The 18,141-nt window shown below is 40.2% G+C and overlaps 1 long non-coding RNA gene across 1 annotated transcript; it reads right to left on the bottom strand.

Annotated features, from left to right (window-relative positions):
* Window positions 1-13,810: 13,810 nt before the first annotated feature.
* Window positions 13,811-14,400, bottom strand: LOC142149899 (uncharacterized). The gene is made up of 2 exons (XR_012690911.1): window positions 14,200-14,400; window positions 13,811-14,075 (listed from the first exon to the last, which is right to left on the bottom strand). It is a non-coding gene; the product is annotated as an uncharacterized LOC142149899 (long non-coding RNA).
* Between the last annotated feature and the right edge of the window lie 3,741 nt (window positions 14,401-18,141).

The raw sequence follows: 18,141 nt of genomic DNA, 5'->3' as shown, positions 1-18,141 counted from the left end.
CATGACATTACATTTTCTCTATTATCTGTTATGATTTCATATAAGTAACATCGCTAATGTTGTTTCTGCTGCATAGACATTTCAGCACCTTTAATGATAAAACTAAGCTGTACTTTTTACTGCACCTATAATCCATAACTGGCAGTGGAGTGGCAGGCAGAGCCGTAACGAGGGTGGTGTGGGCGGTGCTGTCGCCCGGGGGCGCAAGCCCAAAGTGTTCCAAATGCCGAACTTCCTGTCAGTGGAATGCATGTGCGTTCCACTGCGGAAGGAAAAAGGATAAAGAATTATTGGGCGACGGTGTCTTTAGTACAAAAAAAGGGTGTCTCTGACCTGGGGTGACCCTGAACTTCCATCCACAACGGGGTGGGGGGGGAGAAGCACTACAGTTGAAGAGGACAAGTCCTTTATATCAATGGGGTTTCTAGCTATAGCACACAAATTGAAAGCCCTTTGAAACTAATAGGTAATTGAAATGAATGGGAAAAGCATTGCATTTTGGATGCCTTCAGAAATGATTGTAAACGCATCCACAGTATATCAACAACGAATATACCGCATGTGAAATTCATGTCAATCGCACTGCATTTATGAGTTGTCACAATGAGTTTTTGATGCAGATGCAATGCCTGTGGGTATGGGGCCCTAAATGCCTCTCCTCGACTTAAGAAAAATACTCTGGTGTATGTAGTCACCTGGAGGGTCAGCCAGGAACACATATAAATGTCTCATGAGTTTGTGGTGGCTTTCTACTGTATATGATGACTTAAAGCAAGTGCTTTTTTTTTTAAATCCAGTATTTTTATTGAAATTTTTTAAGATATAAACATACCAAACAACAAAAAGAAAAGAAAAACAATTGCATACATATCAGAATTAAATGACGGAATTTACAAGATTACAATAAAGCATAATAATAATAAATGTGCTATATTCATTGAGGATCATACATCGTATGATACATAAGTATGTTACACATGCAGGGTTTATTACATGGACTCAGATACGTATTATAAGAACTGCGGGAGCCATACATTTAAGTAAATATAGCAACTATACTAGATGACACAGGATAGAATGGAGACTCTAACCATCTGTACCATATATTCTCAATTTTCTTCAGAGCCTGTCTGCTAGTATAAACAAATCTCTCGTGCCTTATGGTGGTATTAACCAGTGCCTTCCAATTTTTAACCGTGGGACTCGTCGGGGCCAACCACAGCCTCGCTATACAGACCTTAGCCAACATCAATAACTGTGAAATGTACATTTTTGTCAGTTTATTAACTTTCCCCTTCAATCGGAGCCCAAAGAGACAAGTGGCCGGTGAACTAAGAGACACTTCAATTCCAGTAACCTGAATACATCTCCTGATCCTTCGCCAGAAGATTCGTATACATGAACACTCCCATAGAAGGTGCCAAAAGTTAGCATTGATCGAATTGCATTTCGGACAGTTAGGGGTAACATCCACGCGAAATTTTGCCAATCTAATAGGGGTAAAAAAGGCCCTATGTAAGATAAACACCTGTATTTGTTGAAATTTTAATGATGAAGTATAACCTTTAGTACTGTCTGTAACCATTCCCCACTCCTTGTCTGATAAAGGGCCAATATCTATTTCCCACTGATTCCTCAAACCATCTGCAGTGGATTCATAGAGAAGACATGAATACATTCGAGAGATCAGACCTCTATAACCCAAGGCCTGTAGTTGTTTCCTCAGTGGATCCACCCCAAACACCAATGTCTCCCCTTTAAATTGTGTGTTTAGGGCGTGTCGTAATTGAAGGTAAGAATAAAACATTGTTCTGGGTACAGAGAATTCCCCAACCAACTGTTCGAAGAATTTAAGTACATTTGTGTCATAAAGTTGACCTACCGACACCACACCCAACCGAGACCACTCCCTTGCCCTCTTCACTTAAAGCAAGTGCTTTACTATGATTCTGCAGCAATGTAAGTTTACTAGTAGATGAAAGGCCTTTTTAAATGTTGACTATACCACTACTACAATTATTAGTTCCAAAATAATATGCTGCCTCATGGAATACCTACTGCGTTATGTTTGACAAACAATCAATGGAGGGATTTAGCAGTGAAATAAAATTTTAGAGCTTAAATGTTTTCACCGAGAATATGTATGGTATCAAGTGCTGAATGAGCTGGGCCGGTTTTTAGGGCACGGCAGTCATGCTGAGCCCCATTGTCCAAGCCCCGAGAACCGGTTGGTAATTTAGTTGAATCCCTCCATTGTGTGTGTGTATATATATATATATATATATATATATATATATATATATATATATATATATATAGCTATATATATATATAGCTATATATATATATAATGTGGGGGTGTGGCTAGCACTTTACTGAAAGAATTCTGTTTCACGTTTGCAAATGCATGATGTATATAAATATATATATAGCTATCTCTCTCATATATATATATATAGCTATATATATATATATATATATATATATATATATATATATATATAGCTCTATATATATATATATATATATATATATATATATATATATATATATAGAGCTATATATATATATATATATATATATAGAGCTATATATATATATATATATATATATATATATATAGCTCTCTCTCTCTCTCTCTATATATATATATATATATATATATATAACTATATATATATATAGCTGTATATATATATGAGAGAGATAGCTATATATATATATATATATATATATATATATACATCATGCATTTGCAAACGTGAAGCAGAATTCTTTCAGTAAAGTGCTAGCCACACCCCCACATTATGTTGGCCACACCCACTTGGCAAATGTCACTCCCACTTAGATGGGGGACGCTGGTGCCCTGTCTCGCCCAGGGCACTAAAATGTTTAGTTACGGCACTGGTGTCAGGTCATGCCAAGGGGCATGCCTGGTGCTTTTGAAGCACTTGAATGCTCTACAACCCCCTCATCCTACAACTTCTGCAGGATATACCTCCTGAGTGTCAGGACTGTGTTGAATGGCTGGCAAGTCTCCTAAAATCACAGGACAGTTATGAGATTTATTTTAAAAATTCATGTTAACCAGAGATTTTCTTTTACACTTTTGATTTTTGCAAAAACCAATAAGTATACATGTGAGAATTTTAGAAGTTCAGATTCAGAAGTCCCATTCAAGTCTTTGTGTTTCTTAAAAAAGAAAAAAGCATTTGAGCATGGTCACCTTCACACAAACTGATAAGCATACGATTCTGGGGCCATTTAATTACTTTTTATCATTTTGCTGTGCTCAGAGTTTACCTCTACACTTCAGTTTACTCTACAGAAGAGGTTAGTTTGCATCTACACACTCACTCAGTGTAAAGCTGGGTACACACTACAGAATTTTCCACCAACTTTTTATGCCGATCGATTTTACATGTGATCAATGGTCCGATCGCTCGGTCCATGGACTGCATACACACTAGCCTTGTTTAAGACGATAAAGGGAAGAGCGGACGTCCCTTTAGCGACTTTTTACAGCCATGTTGTCGTGAGCAATGATTGTAATTTTGTACACACTGAAGCATCACTTGCGGGGCATGTAACGATATACCAAAGACATTAGCATAAAGGGGCAGAGCTTTCACTGTAGTTAACACCCAAAGCCGCATAAAAAGAGAAGGCAACACTGTCTCTTCATTCATTCCTATAATATAGAAGTTTATTACCATACAATATATTTAGAAAAACATTTAAGTGGTAAAGTGTAATGCAATGATTATTCCCTAATAATAAAATCCCGTCGTATGTAATGGAATGCTCCATTCTCTGCGGGCATCATTCGCTGATTGGTCCTCAGCAGAAACGAACGCCCATGTCTGAGTGTATAAAATGACAGAGGAACCTGTTTGACGCCGAGGAGCGAGAGGAGATGGCGAGTGAGGAGAAAGTGTCAGTGGGGGTTGCGGTTGAGGAGAAGGTGTCAGTGGGTGTTGCGGCTATGGAAACGGTGACAGAGTCAGAGATGGTGCTGGAAGGGCCAAAAAGTGTTGAAAAAGTTAAAGTGGGGGATGGAGATACTCAAGAAGAGCAAAGAGCAAATCCAATGAGCCCAAGAGAGGTGGAGATGGTGGTCAAAGTACTGGACCAGGACGACTACGACATTAAAAAAGGTCAGTAGCACATTCTAGTTTCAAACGAAGCAAAGTAAACGCCTAATTTGTAACATAGATTTTTTGTTTGTCAGAACGAAGAATTAACGGTGAGATACCACTGATACCACTAATGTAACACCTGTTATCAAAAAAGAAAAAATGTAAAAAGATATGAAAGAAGTTAAACACGAAGATATAACAGTGAACATGTATAGACAACTAAATGCTTTGGGCACATACCTGTACCGTTATAATAATCAAAATGGCGCCTGTTTTCCAGAATATATGGAGGTTAAGCCCGCTATTATTGCGATTGCGCCAAAGGGACCAAAGCATAAACTGATCTTGAACAGTGTGTGAAAATGAGAGTATTTCTGGCGTTGGATATATAAATATATAGAAGTTTAATGGTAAACATTTTTTATTTCCTTGTTTCGTAGATAAAAACATCAAAGGGAATAGAAACCCAAGCGACATCAAGACCTGTTCTGCCACAAACCAATAGCACCTTTAAAGTGTAATACTATTTTTTTTCACCTGTCATATAGTAAAAATGTTTGTACTTTTTTCCTGCAATAAAACTGTTGCATGAACACTGTGTGGTTTGTTCATGGTATTTTACAAATATTAGTTAATAAAGGTTAATATGTTAAAGTTTATAAAGGTTAAATGTGAGTAGATTGCCAACATAGATGCAAAGGGTAATAACCCATGTGCTTTATACAAGTGTAATGGTCTGCAGCCAGACAGGTGCAATATACATCTATACAAAACACAAGTCTGTGATGTGCGGATACCGCACCTTGTGAGACTGGTACAGACATCACAAATTTACATACACACGCCCCTCCAGGTCGAGGAAGTATCGGAGGATTGTCGTGGATCGGTTGGAAGTTTATACACACTACACAACGGAAACGAGATTGGAACGGAAATATTAAACGGTACGACCAACCAAATGAGGCGACAATCGTCCATTTGGGCAGACTTTCGACCATTGTGTCACTGCACACACTGACCCGACTTTTGAACGAGCGGTCGTATGTCGGCTGATTGAGCCGATTATTGGATGAAAACCCTGTAGTGTGTACCCAGCTTAACTGAAAGGAGACCTCAACTCTGCAAAAGGTAGATGCTTATTATAATTCACTTCACAGCATTGGAGGAACAGTAGAGCTTATATAGCTTAATTCAATTGTTTTTTTGTTTGTTTTTTTTAAAAAAAGACCAACGATAACCAAATCTAACTGAAGACCGTATACTGTGTATCATGTCTTATTCTGAAAATGCTTATTTGTATGGCCAACATACAGACTTATCAATCACAGAAGCATTCCAGATACTTTGTAAAATAGACTTGAATGAAAAACAAATTTTCTCCTTCATCCAATCTGGGGGACAGTGCTACCATGGGGGTTGTATGAGGGCACATGGAGTTGGCACTTAAATAGTTAAACTGTTAATGTAACTGTTGACAGAAGCTCCTCCCCTCTGCAACCCCTGAAGCTCCTCAGTGTTATTTAAGTGCCCAAGGAGTCGGGTTGTTCTCAGTACTGCTCTGCAGTACTTGCTGTCAGTTAAAATAGATTTTCTTTTATTGATTCTTATTATTGTTTATTTTTACTTAGGACGGGGTAAGTGCTGTAAGCAGCACCTACACCTAAGAACTAAATGGAGCACCGCTCCGTCCATTTCAGTTACGCTGGAAGATTTCTTTAGTTAGAGGCAGTGACAGCCGCGCGTTGACTAGGCTGACACTGATTTCTCCTGACAGGTCTGCGCTGCCTCAGGCATAGAGCGTTGTGCCCTGATCAGTGAGCGGCCATTACAGGGAGATACCAGGTCCCCCGCTGAGGCGGAGGAGGGAACTTGGATCTCACTGGCCAGAGAAATGAGAGAGCAAACAGTGCGGGGAGTGAGAGCAGAGAGGCTCCTCCCACAACACCTAGATGTGAGGTGCGCAGTTTACTGCTCCCCTCACAGAAGACGGGGACATCAGCTATTACAGCGGCTGGGTCCTTCCCTCTTCATCCTCATACAGACCTTGGGTCCTCAGCAGCTCAATACCCCACTGGGAAATAACTAATTAATGAGGTTCCCTGTGGTAATAGAGAGAAAACTGTCTATATATATATATATATATATATATATATATATATATATATATATATAACTACAGTTTATAGTTTTATTATAGAAGGCTCTAAAGTTAATGGAGACAGTATTTTACATGAGTGTTCAGTTAAATTATTCTGAGACGTTCATTTTATTATCCAGATATTAATTTCCATACTGTTTTTAGGCATTAGCCAGGGTCAAAACAAAAGTGGTTCTACTATCTATTATCTCTGTGGTGTGATTGTCTATGGCCTGTCTGTTTTCCTTTTAAATAATAACACATAATTTTACTTGACAGATACAAGTACTATTATACACATATAGTGGTTAAAACCTGAGGAGGAGCCTGTCATGTTGATATAGGACTGCTCCCCCTACACAGATTGGTATGTTCCATTGGAGCCAGTGCAGGAGAAGTGACAGTTGGAGACAGTTGAAGAACCTCCTGAGCAGTTTTACCTCAGACACTGCCCTAGACCTGGTTCTGGAGGGATGAGATCTTACATCAGTTTTATCTTACACATATCTGTACAAATAGATATCTGTAGAATATTTACATACATTTACTAATCCCTTCACATAGATAGTCTTAGGGCTAGATTTACTAAGCTGCGGGTTTGAAAAAGTGGGGATGTTGCCTATAGCAACCAATCAGATTCTAGCTTTCATTTATTTAGTACCTTCTACAAAATGACAGCTAGAATCTGATTGGTTGCTATAGGCAACATCTCCACTTTTTCAAACCCGCAGTTTAGTAAATCTAGCCCTAACTGTTGAGATTCCTTCTATTGTGCAGATTTTTCCATTATGTATATTAACACAAATTGTGTTGGGGAGTACAACTCTGGGTTTATCCCTGTAGAATTAGGAGATATGTATGTGTGTTTATATAAACTAGAGATGGGCGGGCTCGGTTCCCCGTGAACCGAACCCACCCGAACTTGACGTATCCGAGTACCGAGCCGAGCAGGCTCGGTACTCTCCCACCTATTCAGAATCGAAATTGAGGCAAAACGTCATTGTGGCGTCGTCGGATCTCGGGGCTCGGTTCTCGCAATGTTTCTCGAAATGCATAAATATCCGCCTCCACAGCAATCCAACGCCATTTGTCAGACGGAGAGAGAAGGGTTAGGTCACAGGCAGCATTAGAGCAGGGAGAGAGCACATCTTACAGCACTTCTTACAGCACTTATTACAGCACTTATTACAGCACTTCTTATAGCACTTCTTACAGCGGGAAGAGAGGAGAATAGAGGCGGCATTTTTGCAAACATTACCAACTGTTTGGGGTGTCATATTCCCTCCTCAAGAAACTATTTTCTGCCTGCAGAAATAGTAATATACCAGCAGTATATATTCTGGAATTTGCACTACACGTGTTTGGGGTGTCAGATATTCCCCAGTTCTAAAAAAGCCATTTTCTGGTGTTGAAACTACTATATACCAGCAGTATATATTTCTGAATTTGCACTACAAGTGCTTGGGGTGTCAGATATTCCCCTCTGTGAAAAAACTATTTTTTCTGGTGCTGAAAGTATTATCTAGCAGCACTATATATTTCTGAATTTGCACTACAAGTGCTTGGGGTGTCAGATATTCCCCTCTTTGAAAAAAACAATTTTTCTGGTGCTGAAATTATTAGATACCAGCACTATATTTTTCTGAATTAGTACTACAAGTGTTTGAGGGTGTCAGATATTCCCCTCTTTGAAAAAACTATTTTTCTGGTGCTAAAAGTATTATCTAGCAGCACTATATATTTCTGAATTTGCACTAGAAGTGCTTTGGGTCTCATTAAAATAGATTCACAGCAGTCCACATATAAGCAGATTCAGCAAGCAGCTGCTGGCACCAGTCCTGATGGTAGTCTTCCCTGTACATAATCTGGTAAAGCCTATGTAAAAGTACATAGTCTTTTTAAGTCAGGGAAAAAAACACACCAAAAAAAAAGCTTTTACCGTGTTGAAGAGAAAAAGAGCTGTAACTGATGAAAAGTTAACTGCCGAGAAAAAAAAATAGTGTACCCATAAAGAAGGGCCCTTTCAGCATTTCTGCTGATGTGTGCCTGAACAGCCCGAGTGTAGCCGGTGATACACAAATTGAGGATGCCACTTTGGAATTATAATTGGAAGAGGTGGAAATTTGTGTAGGCGACAAGGGCGCTAATGAGGATGTTGATGAGGATGAGGTTGTTTGTGTAAGTCCTGCACCAGTGGCAGCAGTTCTGGCACATGCCAAGAAAAAGGCCATTGTCATGCCTGTGCATAAAACAAAAAAAATCCACTTCTTATGTGTGGAATTATTTCTACCCAAATCCTGACAACAGTTGTATAGCCATTTGTAGTGTATGTCAAGCCACAGTCAGTCGAGGGAGGGACCTTAACCATCTTGGAACCTCATCCATGTTACGACATTTGACGAGAGTTCATGGCAAGGTTTTTGGGAAAAGCTGAAAGTTATGGCAAAAAAATAACAAGCACTTCATCATCAGCTAGGACCCTTCTGTCACCTACATCCCGACGGCTGCAATCTACACCCACAACACCGTCCTCATCAATATCCTCAGTAGCAATGGGAGTTAGCCCTGCATCCCACTTGGTAAGGCTCGATGACTCCTGCACTATAATAGATTGAAGAATGTTTAAGCATTAGTCCCACTGCTGCTGCTGTTGCTGCTGCTGGGGGTGAATCTTCCTCCCATAAGAAGGCCAAGAAAAAGAGCAGTACTACATTACAACAATTAACTGTGAAACATTATAAATGTGAAAAATTATAAACTAACTTGCACTCTTTGCATTGTAACATGGGTTGTCCTGGATAAAATTTACTCTTTTTTTGCCTTACTTTATTGAGTGAATCAGGCCTAGTGTGTTAATCTGTAAAACAGCACAATTGCAGAAATATAGATAAGCTGCACTGTGTATGTGTTATGATTAGCATATGATCCTCCTAATATCATTCATGGAACTCACTGTACAATAAATTAATGTGCATCATAATTTGGTGCTCCTTTATGGGCTCAGGTTTACCTATTTCTCCTTCTAGCGGTGGGCAACAGGAAGCCCAGAAAGCCTTATGCTTTGATTTGATATATTCATGCTATCTTATAAAGCAGAGACCAAAGGGTATATTTACTAAACTGTGGGTTTGCAAAAGTGGAGATGTTGCCTATAGCAACCAATCAGATTCTATCTGTCATTTTGTAAAATGTACTAAATAAACGATAACTAGAATCTGATTGGTTGTTATAGGCAACATCTCCACTTTTTCAAACCCACAGTTTAGTAAATATACCCCCAAGTCTGATTGGAGTAGCCAGCTTACGCGTCATGTGACCTCCTCTGCACCCTTCAGGGAGGTCATACAGCACATCAAATAGCACACAAATCTTCCTCTGCTACTAAATATTATTAGATTAACTAGTGAGTGGAGACATTTGGGGAAGTTTGAGTGGAATTTCGGGAGGTCAGGGTGGTATGTGGGTGGCATGTGGGAGGTCTGAGGGCCATGTGGGATCTGAGGGCATGTGGGGAACATTTTATGGCAAGTGGGGCGTCTGAGGGCCATGTGGTGGCATTTTTGTGTAAGTGAGAGAGCATTTTGGTATGAGGGCAACGTGCAGCCTGTTTCAATATTGGAGGGCCGCACATGTTTTCTTGAATAATGCCAGGTTGCCCATAACTGCTCTTGTGCCTTCCAGGATGAACACCCAGTATTCACCCACTTCACAATCATTGTAAACATACCCAAAAAAGTGGAATGCGCCTACATTTCCAGGTTTGCATATATTTTAGAAAATGTTGAAAATATAAAAACGGGCCACCAATGTCTAACTTCTAACACTTCATGTCCGCACCATTCTTACAGTTTAACTTTTTTAATTTTTCTCCTAAAATGGTTCTCAATTTTTCCTAATGTAAATCTTAAATGAATCATGAGAGTAAAGGGACATTAGGGGGTAAATGTATGAATCTCCGGATTCTTCATCTCCGGCGTGTTCAGCCTCTTCAGCGCTTAAATTTAAAGCGGCGCTGCATTGTAAAGGGAAACTTCCCTTTACAATGCAGCGCCGCTTTAAATTTAAGCGCTGAAGAGGCTGAACACGCCGGAGATGAAGAATCCGGAGATTCATACATGTACCCCTAGGACTGTCTTTATCACACATGTCCCATTTGTGTGTTAGAAGGCTATTATTTTATGGCTCGAAGTACACCTAGAAGTGCGCAAACTGGAAGTTGTAAAAGCATCTAATTAAAAGTACACACTTTTGGGGGTTAAAAATGCTCTGCATACTGGCTGGGTGGCAAATTATACCCCCAGGGGTGCGAGACTCTGCTCAACAACCTATTAGGAACATTTTAAAGGAAAAGAAAAAACAGATAGCCCAGTGACACAGCCCAAGGTAGCCCACTATGGGACCAGCCTGGGGGGGGGGGGGTGATGGGCAGATGCCACCCAACCTAGCTAGCCCCTGGCTGTGCACCCGCCTGTAAGATTGGGAATGAGCCAGCTCATTTAAGTAATCCTGTTCTACAAAACAAAATGGGTGCAAATTTGGAGCATTCATGCACCTAATCTGTATTGCAAGACACGCTCTGATCCTTCAACTCGTCATTTGCAAGTGCAAACTTTTCCACCCAAGCATACACTGCAATTTTGTTCTGCTTTTGCAATTGGGATATCCATAAAACCTATGTAAAAGGAGTCTTGTGCTGTGACAAATGATCATTTCCACTGCATATTTCTATCTTTTGTACAGCCATAAATGGATCTTGCTGAGTTTGTACCTGAAGTGTAGAGATGTTCACTGACCCCCAGTGTTTTGGTCTTGGTTTTGGATATGGGTTAACTTCGTGTTTTGGTTTTGGCAAAACCGCCCTCGCGTGTTTTGGTTTTGGATCCCGATGTTTTCCTAAAACTCCTATTTTTTTGCTAAAATTATATAATTTGGCTCTTTTTTATTCCTACATTATTATTAACCTCAATAACATTAATTTGCAATCATTTCCAGTCAATTTTTGTCAAGTGACAAGAACACTGCTACCCCTCCTGTTTTTGTATGAGCAATGGCACTGAGCAGTGGCACTGGAGAATGGAGAGTGACAAGAACACTGCTACCCCTGTTTCTGTGTGAGCAATGTCACTGGAGACTGGAGAGTGACAAGAACACTGCTACCCCTCCTGTTTCTGTATGAGCAATGTCACTGGAGACTGGAGAGTGACAAGAACACTGCTACCCCTGTTTCTGTGTGAGCAATGGCGCTGGATCTCTTGGGGAGGGAGGTACTTATGGAATCTAAAACCCGTGAGATCCCACAATGCAACAATGACGTTTTGCCTCGATTCAGATCTGAGGATGCGCGAAAGTACCGAGCCGTCTCGCGAGCTCGGGTGGGTGCGGTTTTGAGAAAACCGAGCCTGAGCATCTCTACTGAAGTGTTGATCCAGTTGTCAGATGTACAGTGAGTTTCCTTTCAGCCAATAAATATCACCCAATGCTTTCCTTTGAGTTCCAAGAGCATAAAAAAAAAAAATCTATTCCTTCTAACTGTACTAAGCCAGTCTCAGCAGTCTACTTTAAGAATATAAGGGTTATGAATTAATGGTGTCTGGCGAATAGAATGGACTGTCGTTGAAAAGTCACATATGAAAGCCATGATGATGATGGGGCCTGTGAGAATAGCTGAGAGGGACGGGTGCTACAAATCACATACGTAAAATCAGCCTATCATAGTAAATATATGCAAGTTTTTTTGTCTTATCACCAGCAGAGGGAAAATAGGGCATATGAAATAAAGTAATACATTGTGACCTAGTACCTCAGGACCTCTAGTGATATAAACATTAAACAAGCTGTTATTCTATATGAGTTATAACATAGAGTATGTGACAGCAACCTGCACAAAAATGTGTCCCTTGCGAGCAATGAAATAAGCTACAGCAAATAGCATTTTGTTCCCAGAAGTGACACAATGTGTTGCAGGAGCATATTATAAAACATTCATTATGTTACTAGTGGTCCAGAGGCAGCTGGTTTCCAGAGATGGTTACAACAATGAAGGACTACAATTACAGTTTTCTTGTACTTCTTGTTACATACTGTAAGAAAATAAGATATGTAACATCCACAATCTTACACAGCATTCAGGGCCAAATTAAGGGCCACATGTGCCTGGAGATGAAAATTCTAAAGGGCCTATCGTGAGGAGCACTGTCCCACCAGAGGGGGCGTGGCCATAGAGTGCATAGCTAGCCCCTCCCACCAAACGCCTACATCTCCCTCCCATATTCCCTAACATGAAGTTCATTAAGAAGGGAAGTTAATGGATAGCACAGTATCACTGTGCTATCCGTGTTCCTGTTAATATCTGTACATGGCATGGCAGTGAAAGATGGCACAGCAATAGTAACTCAGACATACACAGGATGATGCTTGTAATAATTAAAGCACTGAAGAACATGAATCACAGTAACAGTAGAATCACTGGTGCATAAATAGGTGCTCAGGGAAAGTCAGATAAGTGATGTAGAAGACAAAGATACACAGAGATGGACTGGAAGCAAATCACAGATGCACAGGGAAAGCCAGATGTCTGACGCGCAGGATAAACCAGGGCTCAGAAACACTGGACTGAGCAGGATTGCTGCAGCACAGACAGGAGTTGAGAAGGAGGCCTTCCCTTTATAAACTGCACACCAAAGGGGGAAATATGGGAGGGTTATACAGCCAGGAACTTGTGATTTCCTCATTTAAATAATCCACGGCACTGTTGAATCTGCATTTATCCCTTGTAGTTAACAGAAGTGCAGGTTGTCTGGACAACAATATAGGATCCCACCAGGTAATGAAAGATGTGCCTCAGTGTTTAACCAGTAGCTTCCTCAGGGAAATTATAATGTGCATTTGAGTGACTCTAGAACTGTCTTATATCAGGCAGAAATACTGGTCTTGATTTGCTGTGATGCCGAATTAATTAATCTGAATACTAGCCAAGTAAATCAGTTAGTTCCTTAGTGGTTGGTTGATAAAAACTATAGCAGAGGGTTCTTTAGTGATAGCAATATCTGACTTAAATGTCACCCTCAGTAGGAACCTCATTATGTGGGACCATAAAATATGGCCATGCCAGAAGTATGTACTCCTCTGGAGATATCCCATATATGGTGGGGCATGTTAACAGCTTAAGACTGCCAAAGCCCCAAATGTGGATAGACCAAAGTTTATTCATAAATCAATAATTTTTTTTTTACCTGTAAGGTAATGTGGCTATTTTTTCAGACAATTGGTGTATTTTGATCCAGATGGGTATGTCTATAACAAGCTGCTACTCCTGCAGCGCCCTCTACCAACTACTCCACAAAGAGCCAGAGTTTTTAATTATGCTTCACCAATACCAATTGTGGTATGGCCGGCGACACCAACCAAGAATAAAATATAAGGCGTGGGCATCATTTTAAGGTGATTTTGCTTGCTATTTCCTAACCACTACACAGGCATTTTCTGTGCACATTAAATGACCCCCTTAATTAATAAAAGATCACAGGAGACAAAATTCTGCTTGTTCTATTTTTTTTGTAAACTTGTTCTACTTATCCTATCTTATCTATGCTTATAGTAGTGTTTTTTAGTGATTCTGCAATGTATCATGCTCCATACAATGACTTGTTTACACTAGTTTTTTTTTTCCTTTTCTTCATGCTTTCTTCATTTCTATTATCCATTCTATTCAGAAATATGGAGATCCACTGGCAGTCAAAGGAGGTCACTGTCGTTAATCAGGTCAGTCACTTTTCTGTGCTGACATCTGCGCCTGTAACCTGCAGCAATGAGAAATAAGAGCTTATTAGATTGCACCTATATCGTCTACAGCCACGTGAAAATCTTCTATATCATTGGCCAAGACTACAGTATACACAAAGTAGCTGGAACATATATATTTACCTCTCATTGTGCCTCTATTAATTTTCTTATGATTTCTGTATATCCTGCACGTTTTGTGTCTCCAGTGTCTTTTCTGGGTATGCTGTCCCTATTTTTCCTTTCTGCAGTATGCCATCATATATATGTTTGGCTTTGCTTGTTTTCTGCTTCTGGCTGAAGGCAACTCGTTGTGGGCTCCCAGTCCCCTCTGCCCCTGGCTGAAGGCAGTTGACTTTCCCCCCCCTGCCCCCGGCGATTATGGATGAAGGAGTGCACGGAAAACAGCTGGCACGGAGCACACAGTCCCTAACTCTCCCCTGCTGCCTGCCCACACTGACAGGCAGTTGTTTCACCTCCTGCCTGCAGGGTGCGCTGTGGTGATTATAAAGGAGTTAATGATGTTGAAGGGGTTGCTATGATGAGGCTAAATGATTTAATGACTATGAGGGGGATGATATGGTAGTTAATGGTTATAAGGGGGTTAATTTGTAATGTTGTGGGTTAATTAATGATGGGGGGGGGGGAGCTAGGGAGATGGTTGATGGTTTGCCTAAGGCGCTGAGAAACATTACACCGGCCCTGTTCATACTCCATTCAATTGCCACAAATTAATGCTTTGAGGAAGCCTAATCATCCTGCAATGACCTCCTCAACCAGAGTGAAGCATCAATTACAACTGCAGATCAAATGCATTACTTTGACATTCAGTTTTATTGTCTTGGCTTTTTTTTAAAGCATATTAAATGCCGGTGCATATAAGACCTTAGAAGCATCCACCCTGTAAACGCTTGGTCAAACTCTAGTTTGACTACTTTACAGCAACGTTGCAATATGAGGAATTTTCTGTCATTTTATTATTATTTCTCTTCATTTATATAGCACAAACATTTTACACACTGACTGTACAGATAATTGTGACACTTTCTCCTCAGTCTCTACATCACTAAAGTGCACAATTTCTCTTTCACAGGCACACAAAAACATATGACAGACTCAGGGCCAGCTTAAAGGCCACATGGGCCTGGAGTTGAAATTTCTAAGGGGCCTATTGTGAGACTCTCTGACCCTACAAAGTGGGTGTGGCCATGAAGTGCATAGCTAGCTCCTCCCTCCAACCACCTACATCTCCCTCCCATGAACATAAAGCACTCAGCGCTAACTGAGTTCACACAGAATTTAAAGAAAAAGAGTGAGAAATATGATCCAACTGTCCCTCAAGGTGGACCAACACATTTACAGAAATTAAAAGTAAAATATAATATGGGGGTGACATTTCACCTTAACAACATAGAAGGATTGGCACTGCCAGCTTTGGTATAGTAGCAGGGGTAGGACATGGAGATATTGAGGCTAATTGAATCCCCCCTATGTCTCATGATTGACATCTGGTGGACTTTCCCCAGCACCTGACTCCTCCCCCTTTCCTCCCTCCTCCATTTCCTCTTTTGTCTACCTGTCCCCCTCTTAGCTCCTCTACCATATAAAAAACCCTGGCTGAGGGTTCCCATAATGTCTGCAAATCTGAATGATGAAATTTCCCTTTTATAACTAGACATTGTGTTTTCTGCCATTGTGAATGCCAAAGTACTATAACTTGTCAGCCTTGTAACAAATAAAACCTTTAAAAGAAGTGTCAGATTATCTCAGACACATGGATTCCTTCTCAGGTATAGGGACCTTGAGTCAGCTTCAATACAGCCAAAAAACACAACTTGGTACATTTCCCCCTAAAATGTCTATGGGTTATAAACAGGTAATCCAATGTAGAACATGTATGGTTAATGTAAGGGTGACAAAAGAAGATATAACCTTTACCTTCTGGGTGCTGCAATTGTCATGTATCGTCTGGCTGGCGTTCATGGAACAACCATATTAACTTCTGAAGATTTCTGAAAAAGTTCTGGATGAATTTTTAGAAAGGTCAAGCATTGGGCCCAAAGAACAGTTGAAATCTAGGGCCTGATTCATTAAGGATCTTAACTGAAGAAACTTCTTATTTAAGTCTCCTCAGCAAAACCATGTTACAATGCAAGGGGTGCAAATTAGTATTCTGTTTTGCACATAAGTTAAACACTGACTGTTTTTTCATGTAGCACACAAATACTTGATAGCTTATTTGTACACTGAAAATTAAAATTAAATGTGCTACATTAAAAAACAGTCAGTATTTAACTTATGTGCAAAACATAATACTAATTTACACCCCTTGCATTGTAACATGGTTTTGTCCAGGAGACTTAAATAAGAAGTTTCTTAAGTTAAGATCCTTAATGAATCAGGCCCCTACTCCTAAATTTACAATCCCTCGTTGCACTATTTCTATTTGCTCGAGCAATTTTGACAGGATATATGGCTGACGCTGATTTAGAGCATAGGTATTAACAAGAGTAAATAATTGGTTAAGTATTTCCCCTTTGACAAGTAAGCCTCTACTTTCTTTCAATACATGAGATGTTATTGCTGTAAGGGAGAGGTGTTTTGATAAGATTATGGCTACTGTTCTAGAGTTATTACTAGTAAACATGTGTGGGCAATAATGATTATATAGCCTTGGGGAATATCCTTGTGTAAAATGCACCTCTTGAATAAATAATATATCTATTTCTTCTGTTTGGAAGGAGCGCAAAGCTATGGATTGTTTTATTAAGTCCTTTGGCATTTATAGATGAGATCTTTAAAACATCTTTATTACTTGCCATGGTAACATAGTGGAAAGCAGGTTTATTACTTGTAATCTGGTCTTTCTTAACTGCAATTGTGTCAAATTATCCTGGTGTCACGTGGCAGGTAAAATGGTTAACATAAATATATAAATATGCACATCGGCCCAGGGGAAAAGGCATTGAGAGGTAACACAACAGGTTGCAAAAAGGAAGATTATTGTAAGTTTCCCTCCCTGTGTTTTTCTTCTGAAAAAAACAATAAAATGTTAACTCAAAAAACAAACAAAAAGGAGGATTATGTAAAAAAAAAACTATAGAAAAAACAGACGTAGGAAAAACTGTAAAAAGTATGTCCCTGAAGTTCATGAGAAAAAAGAAAGGAAAAAAAATCTACAAAAAACTACTATTATACAAGTCCATAAATAGGCACATATAGAAACCGTTGTAATTCCTACACTGTTCACCTGATTTGGATGTAAATACCCTCAAATCAAAGCTGAAAGTTTGCAGTTAAAGCACATCTTGTTTGTTTCATTTCAAATTCATTGTGGTAGTGTATAGAGCTCAAAATATGAGAATTGTGTCGATGTCCCAATATTTATGGACTTGACTGTACATTTGTGAAACAAGATATAGGGGTAAATGTATCAAGCTGAGAGTTTTCCTGTGGGTTTGAAAAACCGATCAGATTTTAGCTATCATTTATTTAGTACATTCTACAAAATGACAGCTAGAATCTGATTGGTTGTTATAGGCAACATGTCCACTTTTCAAAACCGCTGAAAAACTCTCAGCTTGATACATTTACCCATAGTCTCTGTCTAGAGAGTTCTCATAATGTAGTATCTTTCACTTTAATGCGGCGGTTCCCAAACTGTGCGCCGCGGCTCCCAGGGGTGCCGCAACGCTGACACTGGGGTGCCGCGGGCCCAGCAGCCTCCTCTCTCCCGCAGCAGTTTGTCACTGACGTTGATATTCAGTGACAGCTGCAGGAGAGAGGAGACTGCTGGGCCCCGGTGCCACGCGGATTGGTAAGTTTCTGTTTTCTTTCTTTTTTCTATGGCTGGCGCCTGGCGTGGGGCAGTGTGAGAGGGATCTTGGCAGAGGAGGGGGACAGAGAGCAGAGGAGGAGGGCAGAGGAGGAGGACAGAGAGCAGAGGAGGAGGACAGAGGAGGAGGACAGAGAGCAGAGGAGGAGGGCAGAGGAGGGGGACAGAGAGCAGAGGAGGAGGGCAGAGGAGGAGGACAGAGAGCAGAGGAGGAGGACAGAGAGCAGAGGAGGGGGACAGAGAGCAGAGGA

Source organism: Mixophyes fleayi, chromosome 4, assembly GCF_038048845.1.
Source record: "Mixophyes fleayi isolate aMixFle1 chromosome 4, aMixFle1.hap1, whole genome shotgun sequence".
In the NCBI taxonomy this organism is placed as follows: Eukaryota; Metazoa; Chordata; class Amphibia; order Anura; family Limnodynastidae; genus Mixophyes; species Mixophyes fleayi.
The sequence above is the reverse complement of the archived record's forward strand: the minus strand, read 5'-3'. Positions and strand labels throughout refer to the sequence as shown.